At 39.0% G+C, this 19,987-nt stretch overlaps 1 protein-coding gene across 3 annotated transcripts in view; it reads right to left on the bottom strand.

Moving 5' to 3' along the window:
• Window positions 1–19,987, bottom strand: part of fnbp1l (formin binding protein 1-like) — a 61,651-nt gene that overhangs the window by 40,552 nt on the left and 1,112 nt on the right. The window lies entirely within an intron of this gene.

Genomic DNA, 19,987 nt, shown 5'->3' with positions numbered 1-19,987 from the left:
TTGTAATTGTGCAAGTTATTACTATTATGCTAAATTACAGTATTTCTGCTACTTTTCGGTGTTTGTGCTAAATACAGTATTTCTGCTAAATCTTAGTATTATTGCTTAATCATATTATTTGAGCAAAATCATAGTATTTGAGCATATTCTTTCTATTTGTGCCATAGCATAATATATTTGCTGAATTACAGCATTTCTGCTATGTTGTAGTATTTGTCCTAAATCACAGTATTTGTGCAATGTTTAGGTATTTTTGTTTAAATAAAGTATCTATGTAATCTTGTACCATGTTTGCTAAAATCCTGTATTTCTGAAAAGTTATCTTGTTTCTGCTAAGTTACAATATTTATTCTAATTTCTGCTGCTAAGTTCTGCTATGTTATTGTATTTCTGCCAAGTATTATGTTTTCTTTACGTTATTGCAGTTCTGCTAAGTAATTACATTTTTGCTAAGTTCTTATGCTTCTGCAAAGTTATTACAATTTTTTGCAAAGGTTTTACAACTTCTGCAACTTTTCAGCTTTTTCAGCTAGTTTCAGCTGACAGCTTCAGCTTTACAGCATCCACACTGCATTTTCGCAGGAAATGCAAATTTTTCTAGTTATTATTATTCTCCATCTTCCGCCTAAATTTCGGCACGTATCACGCCCCGCAGTTTTGAGACAAGCTTCATATATGTTACCTCATTTTGTGCGGCTGGATCTGGAATGGTGTGCTATGACTTTTGGTGTTTATGACTATTATAGTTTTTTAAATATTAATATTTTAGTGAAAATTTTCCCGCGCTCCTCTGCCAAACAGTTTTGACAATAGGGTTACATATGTTACATCATTTTGTGCGGCAGGAGCTGGACTAGTATGGTCTGACTTTTGGTGTTTATGACTTTTATAGTTTTTGAAATATTTAGATTTTAGTGCAAATTTGGGCCAATTTCTAGGCTCCTGAGAAAGAAACTGACTTTTGGCCCCATAGAAACAGACGTCATTTGTGGTGTGTTGGCTCTCTCTAGTGGTATACCGGGAGTAGTACGGGCTAAAACTTTTATTCTTGGCGGAAAACTCCATATCCCACAATTCATAGCACGCCTCTGCCAGTGAAACAATGGCGGACACCACTTGGATTCTATAATGCTTTCTTTGGTGTTTCTAGGTCACAAAATAAACTTTTACGACATTTTCAGGTGAGAATGTAGGTGTGTAAACTTCAAATATCTGCTCGTTTTATCAAGACATCCCATATTCTCTTACGTGTTGTTGATAGCTGGCTAGCTAGCTAGCGCCACTAGCCTCTGCCAGTGAAACAATGGCGGACACCACTTGGATTCTATAATGCTTTTTTTCGTGTTTCTAGGTCACAAAATAAACTTTTAAGATATTTTCAGGCGAGAATGTAGGTGTGTAAACTTCAAATATCTGCTCGTTTTATCAAGACATCCCATATTCTCTTACGTGTTGTTGATAGCCGGCTAGCTAGCGTAGCTAGCTAGCAAGCTAGCGACCCTTCGTGAAAAAGCACCCAGGTTTGGCTTATAGTGAAGCGGCAGAAAGTCGTGTCAACACCCGATCGCTCGCCAAGGGTCTGTGCTTAGCTGGACTTAGTTTTCGTTTATATGGGCCAATGATGCTGGAAACCGAAGGCAGGAGCGTGAGGTGAACTGAATTTCAGGTAAGAAGTTATGACCTGCACTCTATTTGGGTCAGATATAAACCGAGTTTAGGTGTAGTTTATTTTCGTTGTGCTGACTTCTTCAATCACTTACAATAACTCGTACTGCGTGCTAGCACGACGGAGTTTCTATACAGCTGTGTGCGCGCTAAGTTAGTGATGTTACCGATGTTGAACTTTATGACAGCGTCCCCTGTCATTCTCTCGCCTGTTGAAACTTCAGTCATGAAACTGATCAATGATCGGCTTTTCTCTCTTGTTTGTTTATCGCGCTAAACAACAGCAGCACGTTTAAGCTTGATCAGCTGTTGTTAGAATTCATTTGCTTTTAATTTCTAGTATCAGCTGATGTTTGCTGCAGCCACAGCTGTAAAAACGGCTGTTCCAAACCAGATATCCTTACTGAATCATCAGAGCTGAACTGGTGATGGAGAAACAGGTTTACCCTTAGGTGACATGAATGAGTTGAAGGGAAGTTATGAATTGTTTCTGAGAGACAAACACCAAGCTCCTTTTTTTGTGTAGCTGACAGCTGGTAACTGTGCAGGGGCGGATCTAGCAAAGCTTTTGCCAGGGGGGCCAGGTAGGGCATTAACAGAGAAAGGTGGACACAAAGATATACTTTTCTTTCTTACTCTCATATAAAATATTTAGCTTTTATTAAATAGTTATCTGAATCTCACAACCAAAGTTTGTATAATAATACACAGGATTGGCTGTAGACCATTGTTCATAATTCAGAACACTGTGTAAAAATAACAAAAAACAAAAAGTGAATGCATGTGTGAAAAGTGGTCTATAATGTAATGCTTCAAAGCGTGTTCATGCAAACATTGTCGGGTCTGCCGTGGTACAATGGGACTTCTGCTCATGAACCTGTGTGCACAGCGTCTGCAAATCGGCGCTGTACAAAGTAACTTCATCTTTACACAAAACTGTAAGCTGTCATCTGTGAAGCGTGAGCGGTGTTTGTTTTTACCATAGTTCATGGTGGAGAATGGCTGCTCTTCTGAGTTTTGCTCTCTGTAGCCGTATGAATGGCAAACTACAGTGATTAGCAGCGGCATAGGCACACATAAAATTTCTTCTGAAATTTTCGCTTTCTAGTACTTGTTTATTACTTCATGACTGGTGCTTGCCAGATGGTTGCAGACCGGACTCCAGCCTCTATAATTGGGTTCTTAAGCAGTCCAAAGAAATAATGAAGAATAAAAACGACTGCACGCCAGCTATACTTGAGCTAGTGAGCCATTTCAGATAGAACATTGAGATGTGTTTAAACATTAACCAAATGCTTCCCTGCCACAGAAGAACACCCCGGCGTGTATTACCCCTGCATCAGTAATTTAGCCACTGTTAACTCCAGCAAATAATGATTAGAAAAAACCTAAAAACAAACAAAACTACGTATTTAGTGTCTTTGTATAAACTCATGTAGTGCACTTTTTCAAATTTTTCTTGTTCTTGATTCTTAAACCCACATCTGTTTTCTGGAATAACTGAAAAAAAGTCAAAGAAAAGCTGCCTCCCCCTCTGCCATTACAATCCAACCATAAATCACTAACAGTTACACTTTAACCACATCAGACTTACTCAGTGCATAACAAGCTTTTGTTGCTGACAGATGAAAAAATATTAAACTAGTTTAGCAGAGTGCACGTGTGTGTCATATGCTGATCATAAAGGATTGATGATGCTGTTTCAATCACATGATCACATTTACCACGATACACACTCACACACTGTTTTCCTGTATTCTTTTCATATCAGCAGAACAATAAATGAATCTCTTTGCGCCAATGTGTCTCATGAAAAAACAACAATCCCTGTAACTTATATTCTTTTAACTAAAATAAAGAGCAGTTTTTCATAGAGCCACAAAATCTTTTATATAAGAAATAATCTACAAAATAAGGTCACTTTGAGGAAAGCTGTAAGATTTTAAGAACCAATATCAAAATCTAGTATTTAAAAATCTGATATATTGGCCATTTTTTGTTCTTACAGACACACAAAACATAAACAGATTTTCTTAACATTTCTTATGTGTGGTTATTCATTTACTCATTTATGCTATGCACAACTCTCCTTCAATCAGCTGGTCGCTTTATCAGTATCCTTCCATACATGTGTGTTGTCAGCAGGGAAAGAGGATATTCTGCAAACTATGCAACATCAATACTGATACTACAGTTGAAGGGTGTTTCTCATGTCTCTTCCTTAAATCTTCATTTATAGGCTATAAATAAAGTTGATACTGATAGATAGCCTAGTCTAGTCGACTGTGTGACTTGTAAAAAAAAACCCAAAACAATGTTGCTTAAATTTAAAGATATATAATGTAACATTTTCATAGTTGCATATTTTTACTATGAAATTAAACATTCATCATCTGTAGCTACACACAAAAAATGCTAACAAACAAAATAAACCTCGCATTTTGTTGCAAAAAAAAAAAAAAAAAGGAGTGCACACACGAGGCAACATTTAACAATACCAAATAAGTTACGGCCTTTGGTCAATGTTGAATGAAACTATTTACAGCTGGTATAGATAACTAGTAACACAACCACCCACTCATTTTAATTCCAAACACTGTGGTTTTGCTCTTACACGTCATTCAATACCTGTACGAGCAAAACAAATTTATACCTGGGCACTTCTGCATGGGCCTATCTAGTCTGGTTTCATTGCAACCTGATCCCTACCATTGTCTGGCTACCCTGCTGCCACGCATACACGCATACACGCATACACACCCTGATAGACTAGTTAGACCAGAGAGGCAGAGAGAGAGAGAGCGAGAGGTGATAGATAGAAATGAATCTAATGATATGATTGAGTTCTAGCAAGTTCTGGTTATAGCAGATTTTTAAAATTTAACCATGTTACCAATACAAGTAACATAGTCCATGACTATTCTAACCGGTCTTTCAATGTCAACTGAAAACATGGCATGCAGGCATGATGATGCTGGTGACAGATCATAGTAGTGTTTCACAGGAGACGACAGAAACTTTATCTCTTTTTTGGGAGGGGAAAGGACCACTGTTTAATTTTGAACATCTTGTTGGTCAACTTCAGTTAATTTGCCTAAAAAAAAAAAAAAAAAAAAAAAAAAAAAAAATAACTAAGTGCTATCAGTTTGTTTTCAAGATTGAAAGGGAGCAAAATTTTCCAGTCAGTCACACTTGACCTGTGATATTTAATGAAGACAAAATGTGAACAGTGAAAAAGATGCTTTGGGAAAACGGGCGACCCTTTGACACTGAAGGGTGATGCTGGGTCACCATCTGACTCTGAAAAGGAGCAGCAGGGGAAACTTTTTGGACAGATGTGTGAGGGTCCTTTTATTCGGAGCCTTTAAAAGGCCAGATGTGTTAGAGGATGACACCAGTTCACAGAGCAAGCAGATGTGCAAAAAGCCATCTTTTTGCACGTAATAGGATGGACTGAATATTTTTACAATGTGAAGCCAACACTTACACAGTCTTTCTATACATGTTCTCCCTCAGCCCTCAAAAATATTATAGTGGCTTTCTTGTGTGGTTTAACTCTTTCCCACACAGAAGACAACATTTGATCACCTCCCCTGTACCCTTAATGATGACTTTTGAGACTTCCTTACATCAATTAAAATGTTCATATATGTTGTGTCGTTGATGACCATTACAATAGGTTCTGGCTTTTTCCAAGGTTTTCTCTAGTAAGCTGATCATCCTCACTAATTTCTGATCCATCCTCAGTTTGTCAATGAAATATGAAATATGACAGAAACCATTCAGTTCAGAAAATAAAAGCAAGGGTTACCCCTAATTCAAGGTTTTCAGTGTTACACATATATGTATGTATGTGGGTACTCAAATCCTGGGTTGATTTCAATCGGATGAAACATGACTATTACAAAGCTTGACCAGTTATTGGGCTCATTACGTTGTCTTTTTAAGGCTTCTGTAATTTGTTATATTGAATATGAACAAATATAACCCACACAGAACAAAAATGGGAAAAACTTTAAGCAAGTGCTTATTTTACATGCGCAGTACATCTCAGACTTATGTCTCACATCATTACTCATGATTTACTCATCAAAGTGGCTCCTTTTCCATTTTTCCAATTCAGCATAATTATAAGAATTCTGTATGAATCAAGTAAATGTAATGTTACATTAAAAAATTCAAAGGGCCTACTTCCATGAGTAAATCATGAGACATAACTGTCTCTTAAGACTTGTATAACTTACACTGCATGAACATGGACTCCAGAAGCTCTCTCAATATATACATCCCGTGAGCTGACATTCAAACTGAATTGGGGAAGAAAGGTGATTTAAGTGACACAAGTGTTGATACCAGAAGGGCTGTTCTGAGTATTTCATGAACTTCGAGTACATCAGAAGTTAGCACCCAGTAGGGAGGGTAATGGTTTTGGCAAAAAACATTTTTCTGAAAATGGTCCAAAAACAAATTTTAAAAAGCACTCACTGGAGAGCTACTGCTAAAGACCACTGTAAAACAGCGGTCCCCAACCTTTTTTGTGCCACGGACCGGTTTATGTCCAACAATATTTTCAGGGACCGGCCTTTAAGGTGTCGCAGATGAATACAACAAAATGAAACCAGTACAAGTGAGTTAATGATAAAAACGATTAAAAAAAGTAACGATAAAAACCGATAAAACCCCTGATAACCATAAAATTTTTCACCCGAGCCTCAACTCTCGCAACAAACGACTCAAAGACCGGTAGCGGACTTTTGCTCAGTACTGTAGCTTCAGCTTAGCTCAGAACAACTGAAAGCATTGTGTTTATCGTTTTCTGCACTACTGAGACGGTAAAAACGACTCGAAATATATTAAGCATATCAGTCCATCTGTTTTGTTAAATTTGTTGTCAGCATCTCTAACTAGTGCCACAGCACATTAGTCGTAGCCCCACTACAAAGAATAAAAATACAGATTTTTGACAGCTCTTAATATTAACACGCCTTCTCTCTACTGAAACTACTACCAACCCCTTTAGGTGATGACTATTCTATATCCAAGTTGTAGCCTCCTAGTATATATTAGTCATATCAGATGGAGTTAATGGTTAAACCACATGATCCACATTCAGTGTGCTGGCCTGCACAAGTTGTCCTTTCAACATGTAAACACCAAAGGAAAAAAAAAAACCTGTTCACAGGCTGCACAGAGATTCTGTCAACAAGTCACATGATGGGTGCAATCATGCTCAGACACTCCCTAAAGGCAGGGCATTTCTCTCTGCATACTTGTGCATACCACAGTAAAGAGTTATCTGAGATGTTTCCACTGAAGGCATGCACTTTCTGAGTTAAAAAGCTATTTAAGGAAATTTTCCACTGGCTATACGGGAACACTGTGGTATCATTGTAAGGAATATTCCAACGACACTGCTATGTGAGGCGCTCTTCATTTGAGAGGCACACACAGATTTAAACATTTGTTGAAGTCTTGTCTGAGACTAAACTATTTTGCTGAAAGGAATGGGTCATAATTTTGTCGAGCATTTTTTTAAGACAAGAGCTGCATAAATAATCAACCCAATCCTTGATAGTAACTCTACTTTGTTAATCACATGTCAACAGAGGTAAACAAACACAAGCGTTTTCCCATATCCATAAAAATAATTGGTTTTTTAGATTTGAGTGGATTTAAACTGATGTGATGTGTTGTCTAAAGAAAAAAAATGTCCGCTCTCAGCACCCAAAACAAGCATCATAACCTGCAGTCAGCCACATTAACCAGTATGTATCCTGTGTTGGGTAGGTATCATGGTCAGTACACACACCCAACCACACACCCAACCACACACACACACAGCTGGGACCCTCATGTTGAACCCTGACTGTGATATTAAGGCACTTTGCAGTTAGCGGTTGGATAAATTGAGCATGCTTGAGCTTTTTTTTCAGAGATGAATGAGCTGTTTGTTTGTGATTGTACACACAGGCCTGATGACACAGCTCAGTGGACTGCTGAACAGATTTAGTAATTATCACATCCTGCACTTTCATATTGTGGACACACACACACACACACACACACAAAAACAGGATGTGCGGTGGTTAATGTGAGTAACCACTGAAACTCACTGTGCTGAAGTCGCATGTGTGTGTATATAGATACTCAGATTTATTTTTATGTTTTTTTACTCTTTATCAAGTACTTAGGCTATAGATAAAAGACTTTAGGCTGTTCTCTGGTTGGTGGGCAGTACCCGTTCTCAGTCACATACTCTTTATGATGCAAGGAAAACCCCACTATGTAACACAGATAAGTAAATCGTTGTATTCTCTTTAGAGAAATGGTTGCATCACTTTTTTTAGGAGAATTTCCCCTGAGTAAATTGACTGACATATCAGCTCAATGACTGTTTTATTGAGCTTTTTTCAAGAAATCAGTCCAGGAATTTTGGTCTGGCAACAAAAACATTTGTGCAGTGTTTTTTGATGACGTATCTATCCGGCCTGTACTCCACCTCTTTACCAAAAGCCAGCTAAGACATGCTCCAAATCCTCTGTCCAAAACCCTCTACGGAATAAGACTATGGCATGCGCTTTAATGGCCAACTAAATGTCGGTAACTGAACCACTTTATTAGTTGACCAAGCTAAATGGTCAGTTGAACATGAGTCAATCAGAACATTAGGCTGGAAAATTGCAGTGTGTGAGTCTGTGGTGGTGACATGAAGCCTCTGCTGGCATACATGAAATACATGGACTTCAAACACAGATTTCAATTTTAAAACATGAACAGTCTGGATTTAGCCACAGTCTTATTATTACAGTTTAAAATTTCACTCAATTGTAGGACGGTGTTAAAAATGTAACTTGGAACACTCTTTATCCGACCTTTATCCAGACTAGTGACTAGAAAACCATTCCATTTTTGCTAGGGAGTAACAATATAGTACATGTTTATATTAAGTGCTTGCATTGTAAATAAAAGCTAATGTTAAAACATTTCATTAATGCTTTTGGTATCATACTATGAATTTTAATAGCACTGGTAGCAATGAAAAATGGTTTGGATGCCTTCCTAGTTAGTACTAAGACCATTACTAGCTTTACTGCATCTCTTTTTTTAACCTTTTTAACATTGTTTCTCTTGCCAAGAGGGTTTACATGAACAATGGAGAGTCTAGACTAAATCAGAATAAAGTAGTGTTTGTTGAAGACTGCCTTGAGACAATACAGGGTCACAAATGGCTTTAAATTGGTTCACAAATGGCTTCAGTAATATGAATCCTGTTTGGAGGCTATTGTTGCCATCTCACTAGACTGGGTTTCACAGAATATCAAGTACTGGATAAAAAAAGGCTGTCAGAAAAAAAAGAGCTATAGTAAGTATATTCCCCACTTTCCAAAGAAAGAATAACAGATCTTTTACATGCTCTCGTATCATGTTTCCTGAATTTGGAGGTAGGCTGCTACTCTCAGCAGTCTGACTACCTGATGTATTATGGTCTCTGGGGTGCCTGCTGTAACCAGGAGGTACTTGGTAGACAGGTTACCAAGGTAACCAGCAACCCTCCATGCTGAGCAGCTAGTGCGAGTATGTGCAAATGAGCAGCTCAGAGTGTAGCAACACAGCATTTTTATGGGCCTCTGAAACTTCATTGGCCAAATAAACAGCCTGGGAAAACTCTTGCTGCTAGAATGAGCATTGTTTCCTCATATGCAAGCAGGCTGTATGTTGGACACGGGAGGGAGGGTGAAAGAAAGGAAAGACAGGAAAGGGGAGAGGGGCCTGTCCTAGTTTCACTCGAGCCATGTATATGCATTCTCTCAATATGTCACTATATTTAGGGTATGCAAAATATGGCAAACTTCTAACAAAGGCCAGTGATTCCCATACATGCTACGTCACAACAAGAAATACCCCACAAATACATCCACTGTATTTTTCCCATGCAATGTGAGCAGCCAGCTAAACAATCAGAATTTATAGAAATCACTGAGAGGATTCTTGTAAGACCACAGCTGATATCAGACCTTTGGGACTGACATCTAGTTGATGTCATAGGAGGCTTGGTTTTTGTTAGATTTCCTAATATTGCACTGACAAAAATGAATTAGGAGCAAACTACACTAGCCCTGAACAAAAGTCTTCATAAAACTCTTCATCTCAACATTAAACTCCATGATCCTGGAAAATATTCCAATAATTATGCCAGGTTCTGTTTACTCAGTTATGCAATTGTACACTTTGCTTAACATATCAAGACATTTTTGGCATTTCTTACAATTTCCTGATTTTACACATGGATCAGTAAAAGCAAATAAGTAGTGTTTTGTTGTCTCTTTCGCATACTTTACTCACACCAGGATTTCATCCAGTTTAACTCAAACAGACAGAAAGAAAAAAAATCTTCCCACATGCAGCCCATGGGAGAAAACTTCTTTGAAAAGCGTTTCACCATCACTAAAGTCTATTTGAGGCTCTGTGACATTAAACCATTTTGAAAGACTTCCTATTTTATCTTGGCCCGTGGGAAACCCCTTACCAAAAGTATCTGTGCTGGAATTGTCCAAATATGATCCCGGGACAGAAGAGGGTGGGTTGGATGGAGTGTGTTAGCATTAGGGTGGACAAGAATGGAGTCATTACAATTACAGTACAAACCAATCAGCCATGAGATGACAACATTCTGTCTCCATATTTTACCATTTAATCCACACCTTCGATGCCATAACTTGACTGTAAAGTTGGAACATTCATAACAGTTCATCTTTTTATCTTCTTGGAGCACCAGAAAACCCTCCCCATTCGTTGCTTGCCGTAGCAACATCAGCACACAGTTGTGTCCATTTATGCCAGCCGTTAAGGCATCATAAGCTGGGTGCAGTATTCTCCTGAACGATATTTCTCACCACTCAGACAATACCGCCACATACGTGTTGATGTAGGAAGAAAATATCTCAACAATGGAAGCAAAGACTTTGCCAAGTGTTTCCTCCTTACAAAGTCAAGTTTTCAAACTGTTGCAACCTCTCCCTCTGTATATAGCGGTAAAAACCAGCACGATCCTGCACCTGTGTCTTTAACCCAGCTGCAGCGGCAGGTTACAACAAATCGAGAGGTTCACGACAGGCCAAAGTGCCACAAATATTATGCCGCACACCACATGATATAACGTCAAACTCGGCAAGCGCCATCCACAACAGTGGGGACATGACAACCATAAAAACACCATTAGAAGTTCCTCCTTCTGTAATCAGGGATTACAGTTTTGGATTGATGAATAGTGAGTTTCCCACATTCATCACTTGATTGCTAAGTCAAGTCTCAGCCTGCCCTAAATCACTCACGGTGAAGACGCCTTTAAGGAAAAACTGAGAAACATCACTAAACTTGAAACCGAGGACAATGAGCGTCTCGATGTTATCCTTGTGAAACACTGCAAGTCCCAGTGTTTTGTGTTTAAGTCTGTAGCGATTTCATATCATGTCCAGCCGCACAGCAGATATCATCAGTCCAGCAGGTGAGCGGGTTTAGCCAGCACCTAACGTGTTTAGTACACAACAAGCAAAGGACATCAGCTGGAGGGCGTTTATCATGTATGAGGCCCCCTCTGCATGGTCTATCAGGCTTACCAAAGACTCCACAGCCTCTTAAAACCTTGCTTGGATCTATTTTAATCTAACTTATCAAAGCATGCTGCTTCTATGTAAAGGCAATAATATAATTATATAAAATACTATATTACATATTGCTGATTTTTGTGTGGTAAATTCTAAGTCTAGTGAGAATATATTAATGCCAGAAATGATAAAATAGTAGTAGTGGCTTCTGTGTAATCCATAGAACTGTATACTGAAAAATAACAACTATGTCATCACAGTGATGTAAACAGGATGTTGATAAAAAGGACTCTGCTCACTAACTTGCAACTGAGCTGTTGACTGTTTCCCTAACATGTAGATGATCGGCTAATTATTTTGTTGATTTAATATTTAATAGCAATAAGAAAGAAAGAAACCCTGTAACACCACACAAGCAAAAATATTTTAAAAATTAATAAATAAAAAAATTAAAATCTGATTTACAAAGGTAAAAAAAAAAAAACATGTTATAATATGACTAATTACAGTCATATTATAACGTCATATTAAAGAGAATTTCAGCTTGAAGGTTGGTACACTAAAATAAGGAGGTAACAACTCAAGTTTTTACAGCACACAAAAAAAATTTATAATGTAAGTAAAATAAAGAAGTAATTTTAAGCAGTACCCAACTTCATGTATTTTACAGGAAATAAGAACTAATTAGAAGGTAAGTAAATTTAAGTAGTGAATGAGTCATTGTAAGTTCAATAAGTAGTATTTTAGAGAAAAGGAAACAAAATTATACAAGTAGTAAGTAGTTTTAAATACTGTGTAATCTCATGGTAACTAATAATATTTTCCCATCACACACTCTAAGCACATTGTATTTTTTGGGGTCCAGGCTGTATTATGGAGTGGCTTAACTTTGCCTAACTTCCAGGTATTTTACAGGACATGGGACCCTCCCTTCCTGTTCACCAAGTTATGTTTGGACAGTGATGGTGAAAGAAAAAAAAAAGTTAGACTGCATCTTCATAAAGTTGCACAGGTCTGCAAATGTTGATGTCATTCATTTTTTCTTATAAGCTGGTAAGGGAGAACAGTCCTCATTAAATTCATATTAGTAGACTGTAAGGACAGCTGAATCATAGAACATTTCATACTTGCAGTATAATCATTTCTTTGCTTCCTATAAAAACTGGATTTGTCACTCTCTTATTCTAGTGTGTCCAAGTTTTAATAAAAAAAACTTCTGTTGAGTGACAGGGGAATTATGCCCTTAGTTGCAGACAGTATTATAAAGTGTGAACTAAAATGTTAATCGATTTACTTATTAAATATAATTTGACCTAATTTTACACACATCTATAAATAATGTATAAATAATGTAGCATATACTAATAAGCGGGCACAGTTATAGGATTTGCTCTTAAAAGGTAATACAATATTAATTATTAACAAGTGATGGGTTCCTTATTCCTTTTTTAAATTTTATTTATTAAGTTCACATTTTTTAATATACATATTTATTTTTAAAAAAGGAATAGGCCAATAACATGCTTAATACCATACTTCAAACAGGCAGGCTTTAAATACACTGGTGGAAATCCTGCATGTCATGGCCATAGACCCCCACTGACTTTAGACTCTCCATTTTAAAGATTCAACATGTTGCACTGTGTTTTGTTTTTTATCAAACAAAGTTACAAAATTAGTACTAATTAATAAACGATTAGAATTCATTAAAGAAAGCAGCTGCTGTTGGACACTGTAAACTGTGTTTTGTCACATAAGATCACTAAAATTCTCCAAAAGGTGATGCTGTAAGGCTTGGCATTTTAATCCGAGTCTGTGGGGTTTTGACTTGCTTTTAAAGTCAGCCTCAGGTGGCTTTGTGAAGAAACTGCAATTTTCAAATCTTCTATGTTGTCTTCATTTTTCAGCCTATTTTTCAGCCCCTGAGGATTCCGCTTGGTTGTAAGTGCCAAATTCTAAGACGTTACACTGATAATTATCAAAATCATAGCAAGCTTACTGATGGATTGTTCCAGATCAAGTCAACATGTTGCCAACAAAGACCTAATCAAACCAAACATACACAGATATTAAAGAGATACATAGATATAATAGTAATTTAAGCTGTATTTTCTTCAAGATTAGGTGTGATAATTAATTAAAAGAGAATTGATATAAAATTTACCATTGTCTGTTTTCATGTTACACAGGCAGAGATTGACAGCAGCCAGACATTCAGCAGAGGTTTAGTGTAATGACTGGTTTGGAGTTCTAGGGAAAATTCACCAGAAAAATTCCCAACAGCTTCCAATTTTCCACGTCCTAAAGCAGCATTTTTATCCACTGGCTAATAAAGTAACTGACTAATAAACAGTTGACAGACTGACTGACTCCTGGAAGACAGCACAACACTGAACCCAGCTGCAGCTCTGACAAGTCGTGACTCTAAGCTCCAAGGTCTAAAACTGGTTCTGTCTGTGGTGAATCACTTTATACTTCCTGAAAATAAATCAGAATAAATGATGAAACATCAAAATGTATAAATAGTAAGATGTTATGTTTATGATTAGTATGAGGAAACACAGCAAATGAGTTCAAGTCAAAGATCTAAAATGGATCTAAAAATAGACCAAACGTCACTCGCCAATTCTCAAAATGGAACCAGTACGGAAATTCCAGGAGACTTGTAACCACAATTAGTCCCCTGGCTAAAGAACAAACTGTAATAACAATCCCAAAGTTTATAAAGAACAACTTTAACAGGAAATAAAGGTACTGTTCACACCAACAATGTGTGCTACAGCTAGGTCATGTAGCACACATTGACCCATTTAGACAGATGGGAAAAGGGTTCATCCTGGGTCACAGCGCTGGTATGAAAGGGGCACAGGTGTCCTGTGGTCTGAACTCAAGAGGAGCTTGACTGCTAAACAGCTGGGAGGATGGATGCAGCTGTGATTGCATCCAGAGGGAGGCAATAGGAGGATAAGAGGAAGGAAGAGAAGGGACGAGGGGAACAGTGGGGATAAATTCTGTAAAAATGCCAAGAGGAAGGAGGCTCTGTGTTTGTGTGTGTGTGTGTACTAGCCCGCAAGAATGAAATTAGGTGGGATGGTGATTCTGTAATTCATTTTATTCTTTTTGTAGCCAACTGTTTAATTTCACCGTCTCCCTTTCCTTGTCTACGGCATCCCTGACATTGCTGGCACAATTCAAACGCACAGATTCTGATTAAATCTCACCATTACATCCAGGATAGGGTGTACTGAAATCACTTTCCAGAGAGACTGGTTGATTACTAATTGAAACATTGTCTTTCTGAACTCTTCAAAGCTCTGTACACCCGACAGGTGTTTTCAATGAGTCTGCTTAGACGTATGCTGTGTTTTGGAATTTCAGGAAATCTGTCAGCGACGTGGACAGATGCATGTGAGAGTCACATTAGTAAATTGTGAAGCCTTCAGCTGAACATTTACGTCACTATACTGATGGATGTGGACTCCAAATTGAACATTATTACAAAGAGAGAATCAGTGTATTCAGCACGACTTGAAACTATCAACCAAGGTTAAAAACTTGTCAGGAGATTTTTTTCTGAGGTCACACAGTGAGCAAGCTGATCCCAATGTTCTCAAAGACTTTTAATACATCCAGAATTCTTTTTGCATCCAAATTCATTACTCCCTGGTGGCCAACAGAACATATGCATGTTTAAGGTAAGTATTTTCAGCCCTGGAAGCTGTATCAATTTTGTGTAGATGTGCCTCAGAGGAGGCAGAGCAGGTTGTTTCATGCACAAAACAACTGTATATACGTGATGAGAGAAGTTGTAAAACTTCAGCAGGAAGTATTTTATCACTACAAGGTAGGTCTGTGATTTCTGGGACTATCACAGTTCAGACTAATAACTGATATTATGGTCATCGTTACAGTCAGAAAGGAGGACTATCCATGATAGTCCTCCATGCCTATTGTCTGATAATCACAAGTAATTTCTGCTTTCTGAAAACCAAGATTAACAGCGCCCACTTCTGATTGACTGACATCTACTGAGCCATGCTGGCATCCCTTCATTAGAAAATTAGATGTTCCAGTCATCAAATCCAAAATATTTCGATGGACACAAACGTGTGACTGTAAAATTTTCACCCGGACGTTTGAGAGGAAAACAAAGCAGAGAAAAAGACAGCTCTGTAGGGTAATGTCCACTGCCATTCATCAAAATTGATTAATGTTTGGATCTGTTTATCTAAACTCATTATGCTCTGCTTTGACCCACTACATCCTATTCATATTTGATGTACCCTGTCTCTAATGATTTTCCCGCTGGGATGATTAGAGTTCTATCTCATCCATTAAGTCTTTAAAATCTACTTGCTACGCAGTCCATCCACCTTCATCTATTCACCTCCTACCACCCAACGCCTCCCTCTTCTCTCATCATTAAACCTCCTCCCTCTGCAGCGTTTCTTCTCTCACACTTCCTTCGTTCCCGTCCACCTTCATCTTCGTCCCCGTCTCCAGGAAATGTGTGTTGGCACAGCTTGGTTAATTAAGAAAGACATCCACCCTAACAAGCAGGACGTCCACAAAGCAATGTGGGCGTCAAGCATCAGTCGCGTCACACATCCAGAGCTGAAAACAACGCGTTCTCTCACTAGCACCTACAAAAACACCCCCTCCACATTCATGCAATGTGTTGACAAGCTTGGCCGGGCCTTAGTGTAACAGCTTGTCATGTCCAGGCCACTGCCCTTGGCTTCAACATGACATCATTCGCACCCGCTGTGACCTGCAACGAACCGGACCACTGCCCGATTAAACAGTAGGAACCTTCTTAAAAGACCTTCCGCTATCAAAGTGAAAGTCAAAGAGAAGACACTGCCCATAAAGGCCTGAGATTTGTTCTGTGTTTACGCTACACAGACAGGCATCACACAGAGCTGTCAAAATATTTTACACATTCAGAAACTAAAGCTAAGAACTCCCTGTGAAATTTGAATAATTACTCTGCATGCTGCAAACCAGATGTACTCTTAAGTTATCAGTTTTATATCATCATAAGAATAACAGACCCTGGGCTACAGTCAATGGAAACTGGAAGCAGACATTATCCGAAGTCTGTGGACATCAGACTAAAACCAGGCACAGCCTCAATGGGAGAAGGAGTGAGGAGAACTCTAGAAAAAGATCAAGGGACCTGTTGTTTTTTAAAGACTGATCAGACTGAAATGGCCCAATAATACCGACTGCACATCAATTACCCCAGAGGTTGTGCAGCAACCTCCACAGCTAAAAAAAAAAAAAAATACTCTACCTACTGAGCTATTCCTGCTACATTCTATTCCAATGCTTAGGCTAGTCAGCAATATCAATTGTTGTGCAGTTCAGTGTACAAAAAAATCTATTTAAGAAGTCTGCATTTTAGTCAGTAAAATTCAGGTGCTATTATCTTTACATGCTAGATAGTATCTGTAACTTGTGTACGAAAATGTTCTAAAGGAAGTGAAGTACATTCTATATGGGCTATGGAGCACAAAAGGCGAATTCAGAAAACAATAGAGGACAATATGTAGCATATGTACACAATACAGCACATCCTCAGAGCTGCACACTGATAACACATCACATCCTGCCAACTACACACGTGTAAATCCTGACTAAAAATTGAGAGTGACATGGTGAAAAAAAATGTCCAAAAGTTCAAGAAAACATGCCTGGAAAGAGGGGGGTACTCTGGAAAGAAGAGGAATGAAAGTCACTAGAAGAAAGACAAAAAACGTGTGCGCAAATGACACTTAGACAGGTGGAAAGGTAAACAGAGATAGTGAAGATAGGAGCAGAGATACTGAGGGTCGATACATGGGTTTAAACATCCAAAGCAACAGACAATGTACAGGAGTGGAAAAGAAGAGAGCGCACACAGGGTGGAGCAGCTGGAGATAAGTGTCAGAGGGAATAGCAGTAAGATTGAAAGGAAAGTTTTATAAGATGGTAGTGAGACCTGCTGGTTTGGTTTGGAGATGGTGGCACTGACAAAAAGACAGGAGGCCAAGCTAGAGATGTTAAGATTTTCACTAGTAGTGACCAGAGTGGACAAGATTAGAAATTAGCACATCTGAGGGACAGCTCAGGCTGAATGATTTGGAGACAAATTTATAGAGAAAAGGCTGAGATGGTTTGGACATGTGCTGGGGAGGGATAGTGGATATATTGGAGCTGCCAGGCAGGAGGAAAGGGGGAAGACCACAGAGAAGATTCATGTAGTGACGGAGAAAATGCAGAGGGTCGGTGTGACAGAGGAGGGACAGGGTGAGATTATCTGCTATGGCGATCCCTAAAGCGAGCAGCTGAAAGAAGAAAAAGATGATGATGAAACAAAAAAAATGAACAAATAAACATGCAAATATGAGGTGTTTGTTGGCAATTCGATAGCTGAATGGTTGCAAAACACAACAAACAGGAGCAGCTTCCAGCTGCCAGCACCGAGTCTCAGGTTTAATTCCAGACTGGGTAAAATGCACAGCCCTGTTCTATTTCCCAATGATTTTTGTCTTTCTCTAATAATCCTCTCTAATAATGGCACAATGCCATATAGTAAGTATACTTTTTACTACTACTGTATACAACATTATTCAAAAGTATCTTTCGCATAAGACACAAAACAACCTGAAAGCAGCAAGAATAGTGCCATAAAAATAGATGACGCTAGACTCTGATATACTGCAGGCCAGTCTATAAATACCACCAACACGAGCAATGATAACAAACACCCTTGTATGAGTCTGAAGGCCACCTGATGCCAAGAACGCAAACAATCCTCTTGCTAAATGCATGAAATCATTGACACGTAACCCCACTACCCTGCACAGCACGTCCCGTGTGACACGTGAAGAATCCAAATAGCGAGCCTTTTCTGAAAATGTGCACGACAGATGAAGGAAAGAGAACCAAAGTCCTGTGAGCCTTTGTGCATGAAGCTAAAGCCAGGTCGCTGTTCTGAATCTGAGGCTCGACAATCAGTCTCCTTTCCATCTGACAGCCTTTAAAGTGAAATCATGTCCAGCCTGTCCTTTCTCCAACTACCCCACACCTTCCCATTCTCGATCCCCTTATCCTAGTCTTTCGGTTTGGCCGATCAGCAGAGACGACCGCCCATCAGCATCTTGTCCTTCAGTCAGACTTGGCTGCTCCACTGTGCTGGCCTCCAGGTCACCTCGCCCGGAGAGACCAAAGCACAGCATGGCAGCATCCTGGCACTAACGCACACACTCATACAACACACAGAAGAGCTTTAATTCAGACAAACGCTTCCTACTTCATGAGTGTGTGTCGGACGGCAGGAAGCCAGCGAGGTAATAGGATGTTCCTTGCTCGCTTTGTAGCGTCTCAAAGAGCTGGGCTAAAGCCAAAGAGTGGAGTAAAAGCACAAAGCCGCACTGAAAGCGACGCTGGCTTCACTTCTTCCTGTTTCATTTAGGGACGACACCTAAGAAGGTGATACAGGGTGAAATACACACAAACAAAACTGCGATTGGGGTGACTTTGTGTTAAATTCTGCCGCCCAAATGTGAGAATTTCTTCTTTTAAAAAAAAAATCTGCTTGAGTTTTGAACTGCTCACATTAGAATATAGCAAAATGTGATGAACACGAAGACCAGCCAGTATCTTAACGCGTGAAGCAGCCACATACCCAACTGTACATAGAATAAGAGTTTTTTTAAGCCAACTGTAATCTTTTAGTTGGACATAGTTTTATTGTTATTATTATTCTCTGATTTTTATTTGAAATCAGAGAGTTCAATTTTAGAATAAAACGAAAACAGAAAACAAAAGCACACTTCCTGACATTAGAGGGGCAGTCATCTGTAAAGCACAACAGCCAATCAACAGTTTTATGTGGTGTCTTGTGGAGGATAAGCCCTAATCTGACATCAGACAGCCAACACATTAATCCCATCAGCGGACTCGGGGATTATGACGGTGTGTGTCAGCCAGCGTCTACAGTCAGCATATCGGAAGCGCTTCACTGATGGAATACAGACTGGAGCATGTGACAGCGTATCTCATCATTCATAATTTTCTGTTACTCGTATACAGTACACTGCTTGGGCTGATTTTCCTGCTGTCTAACTGTGGTAAACACAAGACACAGAGCATTTCATGTAAAACCCCCACACAGACTTACTGCTTTCCTTTGCTATATCAGTGCATTTCTGCAGGTCACAAACTCATCACATCCATAACATTAGCACAGCAGATCACCATCCATTCACATCCCTTTGTAATTTTAATCCACAGAAGAAAAACTGAATAGGAAACTCTCAAAGCAGATGCGAGGCCAACAAAACCCTGACAAATCATATGTGAGTCCATGTGTGCTTTATTTCCCAAGTCTTTTTTTTCCCCCTTTTTTCCTTTTGCATCTCAGACAACCAACAGATCTCTCTTTGTGGGTAGCAGATGATCGGGTTACATGTGAGAGCTGAGCAAGCAAAAAGAAAAAGAAAAGGGAAAAAATATGAATTTATTTTAAAATGCAGATAATAATCACGGAGGTCAGCCGGAGGAGTATCATCTTGGGGAGATAAAGTGCTCCCTCCTCCTCCTCCTCCTCCTGCACACACACATATACAGAGAGAGAGGGGGGAGTGCTTCTGGTAGCCTTTCTGGTTACACAGCTCGTAATGGCCAACACCCAAAAAAAAATACAGGATGGAGCCCCACCGCAACATTAA

The sequence above is a fragment of the Oreochromis niloticus genome, linkage group LG17 (assembly GCF_001858045.2).
Source record: "Oreochromis niloticus isolate F11D_XX linkage group LG17, O_niloticus_UMD_NMBU, whole genome shotgun sequence".
NCBI lineage: Eukaryota > Metazoa > Chordata > Actinopteri > Cichliformes > Cichlidae > Oreochromis > Oreochromis niloticus.
This window is presented reverse-complemented; position numbering and strand designations above follow the sequence as displayed.